This window comes from Vicugna pacos, chromosome 5, assembly GCF_048564905.1.
Source record: "Vicugna pacos chromosome 5, VicPac4, whole genome shotgun sequence".
Classification (NCBI taxonomy): domain Eukaryota; kingdom Metazoa; phylum Chordata; class Mammalia; order Artiodactyla; family Camelidae; genus Vicugna; species Vicugna pacos.
Genome location: NC_132991.1, coordinates 74863941 through 74876526, shown reverse-complemented (window position 1 = coordinate 74876526; position 12586 = coordinate 74863941). Strand labels below are relative to the sequence as shown.

Below are 12586 nucleotides of genomic sequence, written 5' to 3'. Positions count from 1 at the left end.
CATGCACGTGGAGAAATGTGGGGTGTCTTGGTAAGGTGTATTAGAGTTCTCCAGAGAAACAGAAGTAAAAGAATACACACACACACACACACACACACACACAGAGGTATACCCTGCCTTTTGAAAGTTTGCCTTATACCATTTCACTTTTATGAAAGACCTACATGAGTACCTGTTTTTGCTAATCCGAAAGAAATCTGAAGAAGATTTTCACTTCTAGGGAAAAAAATTGCTTCTTTGCTTTAGGCCATTTCAACATAACAAAAGTTTTCATAAGAGGGAGAGAGAAGGGAGGTATTTATTATAGGATTTGGCTCATGTAATTTTGAGGCGAAGTCCTGCAATCTGCCATCTGCAAGCTGGAGAACCAGAAAAGCCAGAGGTGTAATTCAGTTCAAGTTCAAAGATCTGAGAAACAGGGGTAGGGGTGGGGAGGTGAGTGGTCGATGACTAAAGACAGGAGAGGATGTCCCAGCTCAAGCAGAAGGAAGAACAAATTCATTCTTCCTTGGCCTTTTTATTCTACCTGAGCCCCCAGGAGGTTGGCTGATGCCCACCCACATTTGCAGGGGTCATCTGCTTTGTTCAGTTCACTAATTTAAATGCTAATCTCTTCCAGAGACACCCTCACAGACATAACCAGAAACAATGTTTCACCAGCTATCTGGGCATCCCTTAGTTTAGTCAAGTTGACACTTAAACTAACCATCATGGATGGTAATGAAAACAGTGTATTACACAATTTAGGCTTTGGTTGAGTTTGGAGGAGGGTTTAAGGAAGTGGGACTTGGCACTGGATTGTATACTATCAGCAGCTGGGAGCAATTCTATGCTAGAATATCTCAAAACATCTTATCTATGGGGAGTATGCACTAGAGTGAGGCTAATCCTGTAATTATTTAAGAAACAGCAGTTGCTCATAGTAACCAGGGAAGGGTTATATTTGTGATGCTGTGGGCACTGCCTCATTGATGCTCAGGCCTGATTACAGAATGGTCTTGTTTTGTCTTTATCCATAACAATCACAGAATGGTCTTATCTGATTTTGAGGTTCTGTGAAAAAGTTTATGTTCAATGGGAGACTCGGAAACCTAGCTGTAAGTGCCAAGTCAGCTTGGAGCAACATCAAAGCATGCGGCTAGAAGTATCAGGCCACGTCCTGTATATCAGGGACTAGCCCCTTTGGAATTGTTTCTATTAAAGAATGTTAATAGAATGTCATGTAGTAAAGTATAAACTGTAAAAAGAAAATCATAAGCAATTCTGAGTATTCCTCATAGAGGTATTTTTTCATGGGTTCATTCCTCTATTTATTTTGGGAAGTTAAGGCAGCATTTATTCAATTTCCTTGCAATCATATGATCTAAAGCATATGTGGTGGTTATATGGCCAGGACATGGTTTCTTTTAAGGGCCTTCTATAATTAGATTTCAATTCAGAAATGCATCATATTTGGTGCAAATTTGAGAGAACTTACTTCTGACCTGAGCTCTTATGAATGATAAATACATCTTTACTTCATCAACACTTGATCACCTTCAGTCACTGTTTCAGTGGCAGGGCATAGCCAGTTTTAGCTGCTGCTCTGAAAGTCACTTGTTTTAATGTGGTCTGGCTACGTAAAGTAACTGTGGGTCATGGTGGTCTCCTTGCTCTCCTCAGGCTGTGCTCTGAGTGATCAGTGTGATACTCTGGCCAGCTCCAGTGCAAGCTGATGCAACTGTATATTTTCCACCTCCACATCTTAATTCATGAACCAGGTGTGCAATAATTCTTGATCCAGTTCCTCCCAGTGGCTGATCCCAAATAATGCCTCTTCCTTGTACGTTGGTTCTACTTGGGTCGAGATCCAAGCTCTTCTCAGCTGCTAAATTCCAGGGGCCAAAATCTTCATTCACCTCTACCAAATCCATGTCTTCAAGACTCAATCTTGTTTTCTTTAGTGCCTCATTGGTAGCAGGGACAAGACCAATATTATCTACAATAGATAGATCACATCTAGATACAAAATAGCCCACGATTCTTGCCAGTGTGAAGTTATGCCTTTAACAGCATCTTCACTAGCTATGAAAACATTAGATATGCTTGGTACATTCCTTGCAATGTTGGCCCTTCTTCCTTGAAAACTGGAGGAAGTTTATTTAGCTGCTCCAGGCTTGTTTGGGACCAAGCCTGCTCTTACTTGCACTGCTTGTTTCCCTTCTTCATCTTTACCTGAATTGGTACCATCTCATTATTAAAGTGACCAGCATCATTAGCAGCTTTCCATCTCTGCTGTGACAATGGGATGGATTTGTTACATTCTTTTCTGCTTATTTTATGTTTTGCAGCAAAATTCTCTGCAGTAATTCCCATGGGGGAGTTGGACATGCTGATCTATTCATGCTGCTCACAAAGAACCTTCCAAACTTGGTTCTCAAATGCTCGTTTCTGAACAGCAGGGAGCCATGGTTTTGGCTCCTCCACACGAGACAACTTCAGCATCTTTAACACACATTTTCTAACATCCATTCACAATGGAATGGAAACCAGAGCCACAGAGCCAATTAACAGTGAGAGCTGAGGTCTCTTTTGGGATTCCCACAGCAAACTGGCATGCCTTGCCAAATCTGCAGCACCCGAAGAACTACTTGCCAGTTTAGTATACAGGATACAACTCAGGAACAGACAGATAAAAGAGATGCACAGGGCAAGGTATGGGGAGGAAGGGTGTGCAGCTTCCATGTCCTCTGGGCATGCCACCTGTCCCAGCGCTTTCATTTGCTCACCAGCCTGAAGCTCTGATTTGTTGATTCTTCATTTATAACAGAAAGACTTGCAAAACAATGGAATTCATGTTTAATAGTAGAATTCTTGTTAATCAAATTCTGGAGAGGATAATATCATCTGATGCAATGGGCAGTTATAGGTAGAAGTTTTAATCTGCCTCTAAAATCTTGGCAAATATAAGGTTAGTCTCCTGTCCTCTTAGTATTTGCACTTAGGATTTTCTTTATATTCAGTTTCTAAACTAGAGGATTCTAAATTAGAGGAATTGAAGACACATGTTTAAAGTATTCTACCATCAAAATATAATTTTCAGTGCCATCACTACATAATAGTAAAAGAAGTTCTGTTTTATGTTGAATGCATAATACTTCTATAGTATATAGTAAGAGCCATCTTATCTTCCTTCACTGGAACAATTATTTGTAAGTTAACTGAGAAAGTAGGTTAAAGTAGGAACCATAAACAAATAAAAATGTACATATACCTTAAACATTTTATTTCAAGTTAAAACATATGCAGGTACTTTATGATGTAAGGACAAAAGCCTTTTCTCTCATATTTAGTTTGAGATTGATTTGTGTTCCACCTTTTACATAAAAGACATCCTAAGGCCTCCTCCACAATATCTAGCAATGGTTTCATTGGGTAAAGTAAGAAGTGCAGAAGGTGTGGAGCAGAAGAGAGACATGCCAGCCACAGTTATTCAATCGGGGAATTGGAAGCTTCAGTTAATTTCAAAGATTATTCACGTGAAGACATATTAAGAAAGCTTCTCTATGTTCTATAAATGAAGATACAGTCCCCTTAATTAATAAGTCCCCTTTTACATAGTATCTGCTAAGTCATAATTATTTTTAAGTATTCTATAGCCTTATGCCATAAACCTTAGTGCTTATTCATTAGATAGGAGGGGTTTGTTTTGTTTCTGTTGTTGTTTGTTTCTTTTTACCTATATATCCTTATATATTTATCCTTTTCTTACTTAAGATACTACTACAAAGTAGGAAGTTTGGGAAATTAAAAACAAAAAGCAGAATTCTTAACAGGAGTTTCACTTAGTTGGCTAGAATATGTTTATAGCTAATCTTTTAAAATACATACTTGTAGAAATAAAATTTGTAGACAATAATGTTTATTTTATATATATATGTGCATGTGTGTGTGTGTGTATTTATATATTTCTGCCACAAATCCAAATGATACATTGACATTGATCCTACTTGTTAGCCATGCTGTCAGTCAAAACAGATATCACTGCTCTCTAATGGCATTTGGCAGAAGTAAATGGAGATTAGGGGATAGAGAGATCAGTTCAGGCCTCCAAACAAATCTGTGCAGCTTTCAAGTCCAACCAATCAGTGACACCTGCATGTGGTAATCATTCTCCTTGGTTACCAGTGCTGGCAGAAACTAGAGACCTGTTTTTCAAGCTAGAGCAAAATGAACTAAATATAAATGTGAAAATCCTCTTCATTGTAAAATGTTCATCTTCTTTTAAGAAAAAAAGAAGAAGAAACAGAGCTGTTTTATTCATATTTTCAATTATTTTGCAGTAAGGTTGGTTAAGCTTGAACACGCCAATGAAGGATGATCATGGTGGGGGTGTTATCTTCTGGGATCGATGATAAGAATTCAAACCGGAGTCCAGTATCCAGCATGGGGCTTTAAACTGCTGTGCTGGTGCCCATGACACCAGTCTCCTTTTTAGTTACTTGTTAGAGCTGTGTGAATCTTTCATCATGTGAAACTTGCCAACCTCAGGAATATTTTATGAGTTACCAGTTTTGCAACTTTTGTAGATTACATTCAAACATCACTTTTACAGGCAGGCAGACTGTAAAATGTTTCTCCAAAGATTAAAAAAAAAGTATATAAAAAGAATACCATGGAATGAAAACTAGTAGCATTCTCCCATTGTTTCCCAGCAAACTTTTGTTTTCTGTAACTTGAAATAAAGTCAGGCTCTGACTTAGGGGTCAGTAGACCATCCTTCTGAGGTTATCATTCTCAAATGAATCTCTCTCCAGGAAAGCAAAAGCAAAGTAGGTTGTAAACTTCTTCCATTTTTTATTTAGGTGTTTAAATACCATTCTTAGGTAAAATAATATATTACTTAATTTAGTGTTTTTCTTTCACCTCTTGTTCAACTAATTACCCCATTTACTCTTTTAACAAATTCTCATCTCAATATGTAATATTTATGTAACAGATGATGAAATATGCCAAAGTTTTTTTTTTAACAAAGTTGAAACAACTTATTAAAAAACCACACTATTCTTTTCCCAAATGTACACAGCAGAACTTTGCTATTTTTAGTCAAAAATAGCACCTGTGGAAACCCAGAAGGCATTATGGATAGCTTGATGTTAGATCTGGTGCATAGGACAAGCTAAACTTTTGTGAAAATTCGACCTGCTCAGAAAGATCACAACTGATTTTGGGGGCGGATTTTTGGGAGAGATCTATACAAATGGCTTTGCTAATGGAGAAAAAGAGAAAAACTAGTAACTAGGGAACACTTAGTACATTTCAAGGTCTCAGTGTCAAAGATATTTTTATTCACTACCTTATATCCATTCTGCTTCTAGATATTATTTGAGGCCAGTTTTAAAGTCCCCATGGGAATTTGACCTTGGATTCTTCCAGAAGAGGAGCATGCATGAACCAAATCAAATAACATATTGAACAGTGAATTTCCTGAATCTATCTATTCAGAATGAAAGTCAGAAAATTTGGAGGATTTATAAGAAATATTTCTTTTCTCTCCTGAACTAGGAATTTAGGAGCTGCAGCCATCTTGCTACTAGAGGGTCTGAGGGTAATTTTGTTCCTATTCACTGGAAACAAAGTCAAGATAAGGTCAGAGAGAAACGAAGACCTAGAATATTGTTTAAGCTTGATCAGAAGTCACTCTTATCTGTGGGCTTTTCAACGAATCCAGCACTGCCTGTGAAGCCACAGCACAGCCGACTGCACCATACTTGTAAAAGAGCTGGCCAGCAGAAGCAACATCATCCAACACTTCCCACTCCACACACACCAGCAAATGTGAGCTCTCCCAGCTGGCCTCTGTTAGGGCACATAGCATGTTATCAGCCTGTTGTTCTTGAAAGGGAAGTGTTAGGTGTTTTATCTAGAAGAAGATGGAAAGAGAAATGAGTGGTTGTAGCTCATCTTTCAGATGTAATAACGGGTAAAAGTGAGGACGTGATTCACTGCAACATGTCTCACACACTATGAGGTAAGATGGTGGCTTAAACTGAGTGAAACCATGGCTTAAACCAGAAATACAAGCTGAAGGCCCACCCAATCTATCCAACTTATTTTGAAACAATTATTAGTAATAGTAATTCTCTTAAAAAAGAACAAATATGGGGAAAAAAAGCCTGAGCCAGATCATATGTCAAGATAATAAGCATAAATCAGGACTGTCCCACAGCAGACACCATCAACAAAACAAAAAAGACAACCTACTGAATGGGATAAAATACTTGCTAATGAAATGGCCAATAAGGGGTTTAATATTTAAAATATATAAACAGCTCATACAACTCAAAATAAAAAAAAACTCAATTAAAAAATAGGCAGAAGACCTGAATAGACCTTTTTTCCAAAGAAGACATACAGATGGCCAATAGGCACATGCAAAGGTGTTCCACACTATTAATTATCTGAGAAATGAAACTTAAAACCAGAATGAGATATCAACTTACACCAGTCAGAAAGGCTATCATCAAAAACACCACAAATAACAAATTTGTCAAGAGAACTCATACACTATGGTGGGAATGTAAATTGGTGTGGCCACTGTAGAAAACAGTATGGCAGTTTCTTAAAAAAAACTAAAAATAGAATTACCATATGACCCAGAAATTCCACTCCTGGGTACATATCAGAAAAAAACAGAAACAAAACAAAAATCAAAAACATTAATTTGAAAAGATATATATACCGTAGTGTTCACAACAGCATTATATACAATCACCAAGATATGGAAGCAACCTAAGTGTCCATCAAGAGATGAATGGAAAAAGAAGATATGGTACACACACACACACACACACAATGAAATACTACTTAACCATAAGTCAAATGAAATATTTCCAGCAGTAGTAACATGGATGGATTTGGAGGGTATTACACCAAGTGAAATAAATTAGAGGAAGACAAATACTGTACAATAGCACATATATGGAATCTGAAAAAGTAAAACAAACTGGTGAATATAACAAAAAGGAAACAGACTCATGGATATAGAGAACAAACTAGTAGTTACCAGCAGAGAGGGGAGAAGGGGAAGGGCAAGATAGGGGTAGGGGATTAAGAGGCAAAAACTATAATGGATAAAATAAGCTCCAAGGATAGATTGTGCAACACAGGGAATATAGCCAAAATTTTATAATAACTACAAATGGAGTATGACCTTTAAATATTGTGAATCACTCTATTGTACACCCGTAACTTACATAATATTATATATTAACTATAACTTAATAAAAAGAAAAAACAGGACTGTCCTGGGAAACCCAAGACATACTAAAGGTCTAGCTATAAGGAATGACAAAACTCATGGGTGTGGTATGCACAGTAACCTGTGAGCTTTGGCTAATACGTAATGAAAACGCGACTTTATTAATTCACTTAGTTAACATTCCTCTGTAGACTATCACGTAGCACTACGACAGATCTTAATAGTAAAAAGATAACCAGAATAAAATTTCTTACCCTAAAATAAAATGCATTCCTCAGTGAAGAAAGGCATGTTTGGAGACAGTTATGACATGAATATTACAAGTAAAGTACAGGCAGGATAGAATAAACTCTCAGATTGAGTACTTAGCTCTGCTTGCGGGGGTGGGGTGGGAGAGTAAGTAACCAGATAAGCTTAAAGAAGGTGTGAAATTTGATCTGCGTAACAGTGGAATGATAGGTATTTAGCAAGTAACTAAGAAAAGAAAGAGTTTAGTCTTAAGTAAGGGAATAAAAGACATGAAATCATGAAGTTTAAAAGGCTTAATAACTTTAGGTTATTTTTGTTATGAAAATAGTAAATCTTTCTAAGCCTTATTTTCACCAGAGTGAAATGACTAAGAATGATACTGAGAGAAATTTTAGTGAATAAATATAGCACATCTTTTCAGAATCCATTCCTTAGTAGTTTTTCAGCAAATTCACTGGCACCCTAGGATTTCTGAGATCTCAATAAATTTACAAAAGCTAGTTTTTATAAGTGAATTTTATAAGTGAATTTATAATAAAATATTTCTTATTTTCAGCATTTAAAAAAACTTTGATTAAAGGTGTTACACTTTATTAAAACTGGGGAAAAATGAAAGAATGGGAAAAGTAATTCCCTAGGGAATTAAAGAACATTTAATTGCTCTTTTATATAGTATAGCAGTTTCCACTTTTAGCATTCATCTTTAAAACACAGAAGTAACCTCACCATGAAAATTTTATATGTAGAACCAAAGAATAAACAACCTTCATTGATTCTCACCTGTACACTCAGGGAGCCAAGAGAGTCCTTCTGTTTGATTAAACTAAATTTAAAAACACACCTTAACAATAATCAAGGTGTGTGCTTCTCTGTAAACCCTCTGCTTGCTAAGTTTTTCCCATTAGCTAGACACGCACTTACATTATGTCATTAAAATACTTCTTCTTTACTTAATAGAAGGTGTTCATTTCAGAGATGGATATTTTTACCCAAGTCTAACGTGTTGTGTTTTCTTATAATGATCTACTGTTCTAATCTCTTAGTTTATGATGTATTTTGTTTTTATTCTAATGCATAGTGTTAATGGTTGATATTTTAAATGTCTGGACCATTAAGTACATAAAGAATTATACAATTCTTTTTAACTCTCACAAATGAGTTAAGTAGAAAGAGAAAATTTTAGCACTATTTATGATCCATATAGATATGTAGCATAATGTGGAAATTTAATAACACCCTGCATTTGTGATTCTATTAGTTTGCTGGGCTACCATAACAAAGTATCAAAGTGGTGCTTAAACAACATTTGCCTCACAGTTCTGGAGGCATTGCCTCACGGTTCTGGAGGTTAGAAGTCAAAGATCAAGATGTTGGCAGGGTTAGTTCCTACTGAGGGCTGCGAGGGAAAATCTGTTCCATGTTGCTTTCCTAGTGTCTGGTGGTTTTCAGGCACTCTTTGGTGTTCCTTGGCTTGTAAGTGCATCACCCTGGCCTCTGCCTTCACCTTCACATGGAGTTCAGTGTGTTTGTGTGTGTGTGTCTGTCTATGTTCAAATTCCCCCTCTTTTTTCGGGATGGAATCATATAGGATTAGAGCTCACCCTAATGAACTCATTTTAACTAGATCATCTGCAAGGATGGTATTTCTATCCAAGGCCACATTCACAGGCACTGTATTTCAGATTCTAACATCTTTTTGTTATCCAACCCATGATAGTGCCTGAATTTTGAAATGCTTTTCCTTAAGCAGACTGAGAAAATGCTTAACTGTGTGTCCCTATGCCTGAGTTTTACTACGTCCACCATCGTTCATAAAGAAGTCACGTAATTTCTTCATGTTTTAAACTTTTGCAAATATACCCAGGCATTCAGACTCAGCTTTATCTTATCTGTATCAGGAATGAAGACAAGATGTTAAGGAAGAAAAAAATTAGAAGGAAAACTTCTAAAGGGTCTTAACAAAGAGCAGAAATATTGAGAAAAATAAAAATAAAATAAAAAACAGTAAAAGGTACCCAAGAAAAAGTGTCTGAAATGGAAGAGTGACAAAGAAAATCCAGTTCACAGTTGGATTTGCTGAAGTTACACAGTTCATGAGGTCTTACGTCTTGGTTCTGTCCTCTGAGAGGTGCTAGAAGCAACAGCAAACTGGTAACAATCATGGGAGCCAGACCATGGTTTCTAAATACTGTCTCTCCACTGATAGAAGCTAGAACTTTGTGGAGAAATGCCCGATTCTAGGCTGGAGCAGGAAAAGTACAAGATGAACTTGGATGAACTTGTTTCTGAATGTAAGAAAGTACTCAAAAATGAGACACACACAAAGGACACAGAAGCCAACTTGAGGAGCTCCCATGGGGAAAATATGATGCAATTTAGCATTGAATTAAATAATTAGTTAGGTTATAACTGCTTAAATGAATTAACTTACTAATATGCCATATTTAATAATTCATATATCTATATTTATATAGAAAGCCCTTTCTTATAGCAGAGGGTCAAGTAATAAACAAGAAAAGAATGAAGAGATAAAAAAAAATCACCATTTAACAACTATCAACATTAATTCAGGGAAGACTCATAAAAGGATTCTAAAAGTAGTGAGTGATATTTTGAGGTGTCACAAAATATTTATATCATCTCAATATAACTCTGTACAAGATAGTGAAAAAAACTTGACAGGAACAACTTGATAAAGTGATGAGCTTAACATTGTGAGTAATGAAATATTTCGATAACATACGATAACTGACATAAGGCATTGAGAATAGCACAATATTGCTTCTGTGGTGAACTGGCAAAACATCTAGAACCTTATTGACCTGATTGACCTGTTCTCTTCTTATTTTTAACATAAGCATGATAGAACGATGCAGCTGGCAAAGGCTGGAGAAAATGGGGTTACAGAAAATGTACTCGTGCCCAGAGGCCAACATGTCCACGACTCACAGTAGGTCCACACTGGTATTTCTAATTGCTGTTGCATTGTCTTAATAATAGAAGAGCTTGAATTTCTGCTCCTTCATGTCACTTCATTGAACCCTTTTATTTCTTCTGACACCAAGCTTTCCAGATTTTCAGCTTGTTCCTGATTTTGGAAAACTGAAGCCCTCTACCATCTTTCTGACGATCTAGAGTACAGAACAATTTACAAGACTCAGCTGTCCACTCGGACTCCTGGAGCTTGAGCATCTACTTAAATTACTGCCTCTGTAAACTGGATGGACTCTTTATATGACCACATTTGAAAAAAAAATTGACTCTGATTTAACTTCATGGACCCTATTTCTGTTATATTTCAAAGACCTTCAGCTGCTCTCTTAACAGTACAGCTTTAGAGCTTCAGTTAATATATAAATTATAGACAGAAATGAAGACTTTATAAAAGACTTACCTGCCTATTGACACCATTACTTTTTCTATATTCTTTTTTAGAGCACCTCAAATTTCTCAGGCTTAACTTCTTACATTTACTGATTTCAATGCATATCATTATTTTATTATCCTAGGGAGAAAACTTTTTTCCTTAAAGAATATATCAAAATATGATCTTCTGGTGTCTCTCCCTCTTCTCATAAGGATGCCAGTCACATTGGTTTAAGGTCCTGCCCTTATGACTTCATTTAACCGTACTGAATTTTTTAAAGATCCTATCTAAAAATACAGTCACATTGAGTGTTAGGGCTCCAATATACAAATTTTGGAGGGACACAATTTAGTCCATAACAGGTATGAAATATTATTAATGACTAATATATGATTTTTGGACCATGATTAAGCAAAATATAATGGTCAAATGGCAAAACTGAATTTATGTTCCAGTGAATAAGAGTTCTATGTACCTTCAAGCTAAAGGTCTGAGAATAAATACATTGTGGAATAAATTGCAGTTCCTCTGCCTAGGACTTAACTTCAGCTTGAAGATGGCTCTTTCAAACTATAACCAAAGCTTTGAAAGGTGGTCCCTAGTGTCATCCAAACTAATGCTGGGTTCCAAAAATTCATATTATTTCAATTATGAGTAATCAAGTCAATTAAATGTTGCCTCAGCACTTTTGACTGACTTCAAAATATAACATTATGCTTAAAATTACCCGTGATGACAAAAGAAATGACTGAACACTTTTGCTCAATCTCTACTATTCAGTCAAGGGGAACAGTGATTAATATTGTGTTATCTAATTGCAATTTATATCCTGACTGAAATAAATTAAATGCATTGAAATATTTTTAAAATGGTGCATTTTTCATATTTTATATAGTAAATTTTTAGTAGAAAAATTATTTTAAAGGAATTATATCACCAAAATATTTTGCTATCTCAGTAGATTTAAAAATTCAATATTTTATTAAATTGCCAGGAAATATTAATAATTCTGCTCTTCCATGTAATATCAATGGTTAATAAAAATTTTGACTGTGCAAAGATGAATGTGTGTGTACATACATACAATATATATACATATATATACTATATACTATAGATATCCACATATATGTCTACATATGTGTATGTGTGTAGTCTTATGGCAAAAAGAAAAGTTAATTGCATGAATCTTGATTTTTCTCCATTGAAAAAAAAGTCAGTGATTATGTATATCAGGTTTAGTATGCTTTAACCTCTTCGACTTTATACTTAAGAAATTCACAGGCAATCGTTTTATGCCTCACATATTAAAAGAGCTCATTTACGTTTTTTGTTCTCTATGATTTTTATTGTGTTTCCCATTCAGTCTTATCAGTTTTGAACACTTGGTTCATTTCTATCTCTATGCTTTTCTGTTCCAATTCTTTTCAATAAAACAGATGTGCATTTTTTGTCCACTTAGTTTGACCCTTGACATAGTTAAATACCATTCTTTGAAAATTGACGGTGACACAGAGAAAACATAAAACACTGAGTATTTTGGTGAATTGAGTGTTTCAAAGAACAGCCACTGCTCCATTGTGGAAGACAGGCCAGACAGTGATGCGGGAGCAAAAGCCAATGACTAATAGTATGAAAAAGGCAATCCTCGAGGCTCCTTGTGTTAATCTTTGGAAACTACGTGTTGTCTTCAGTTTAGTTTTTCTGAGAATGTTCATGCTAAGGTGGTT

General features: G+C 35.8%; 1 long non-coding RNA gene and 1 pseudogene across 1 annotated transcript in view; both read right to left on the bottom strand.

Annotated features, from left to right (window-relative positions):
* Positions 1 to 1658: 1658 nt before the first annotated feature.
* Positions 1659 to 2760, bottom strand: LOC102529578 (3-ketoacyl-CoA thiolase, mitochondrial pseudogene; annotated as a pseudogene).
* A 3087-nt stretch (positions 2761 to 5847) lies between these two features.
* Positions 5848 to 12586, bottom strand: part of LOC140696459 (uncharacterized) — a 343334-nt gene continuing 336595 nt past the window's right edge. Inside the window, exon 3 of the long non-coding RNA XR_012072838.1 lies at positions 5848 to 5902. This is a non-coding gene — a long non-coding RNA (uncharacterized lncRNA). The remainder of the gene's footprint in view (positions 5903 to 12586) is intronic.